Consider the following 1,231-nt stretch of genomic DNA (forward strand, 5'->3'; position numbering starts at 1 on the left):
CACACACACACACACACACAAACACACACACATACAGACACACACTCAGACAAAAAGACAGGTCACTGATGACCAGTTTTAAGTTATCTCGAACTTGTCTAAGGTCAAAGTTCACCCTGTACGAATTGTTTGCTTGGCTCCAGAACGCCGTTTGTACAACAGAAACATCAATGTGTGTGTTGGTGGGGAAGACTACCCAAAGACACTCTTTTTAAAGAACAACAAAAGACTTCTCCTTTTGCTCCCAATCTTATTTTCCTCGGGAGCTTAACTCTAATTTCATGAGGAATCCGGGTCATTCCCGCTGACCACGGGTCACTCGCTTTCTTTTCAACCGGCGACCACAGTCCAATTTTGAGGTAACAACAGGAGTACTCTGTGTTTGTGAAGGAGGGATTTGGAGGCGTTGATGCAAAGGCGTGGAGGGGAAAACGAGGGAGATTTTCCCGGGAGCAGAGATCTTTTCGCTGTCCGGAGAACCCCTCTGTCCAAACACAATACTGTCCGCATCCTTCGTGACAGCTCAGCCTTTCAACACCTTCGCATATATTCAAAATCGTCCTAGTCACAAAACTCGAAGCTTTGCTTTTCTTTTCCTTTCGCTGCCCCTGCCAAGGTCACTTTTTCATTAACACTGACTGCTGTTTGAAAAGACGACTCCTGCAAGGTAGCGATGATACGATCTCATAACTTGATTCCGGACACCTAATCAGCGCCTTTAGGCAAGTGGTAGTGTGGGTAAGGGAATCCAAAACTTTCCTCAACCCCCTGGGAAAAGAAAGACATCTCTTGTTGCTGTCCCTTGTCAGAAACAGTGTTTAACCCGAAGCTGTTCGAAAGAGGCGTAATAATTTGATATGTTACTTCAGCGTCAGCAGAAGCTGGCAGGCTGAGATCGTGTGACTGGACATTTTGGGAACAAGCTGGACAATGGGTGGACAAGAGAACATGACGCTGACCACCAAACAAAGAGTGGACAGTGCCCGGACAGGCTGGCAAGAGCCACAGGTATAATGCAATCAGACAGTTGCAAGAGCAATTAGTTTATTAGAATGTGTGAACAAGACAGGTTTCGCAGGAAAACGGACAACGAACTGTTTCTTCGTGTCTGCCCCGCCCCATCCCCTCTCTTCCTCTCTCTGCCTCTGTCTCTGTCTCTGTCTCTGTCTTTCTGTCTCTGTCTCTGTCTCTCTATCTCTCTCCTTCTCTCTCTCTCTCTCTCTCTCTCTCT

This window comes from Aplysia californica, unplaced genomic scaffold (genome assembly GCF_000002075.1).
Source record: "Aplysia californica isolate F4 #8 unplaced genomic scaffold, AplCal3.0 scaffold00421, whole genome shotgun sequence".
NCBI lineage: Eukaryota > Metazoa > Mollusca > Gastropoda > Aplysiida > Aplysiidae > Aplysia > Aplysia californica.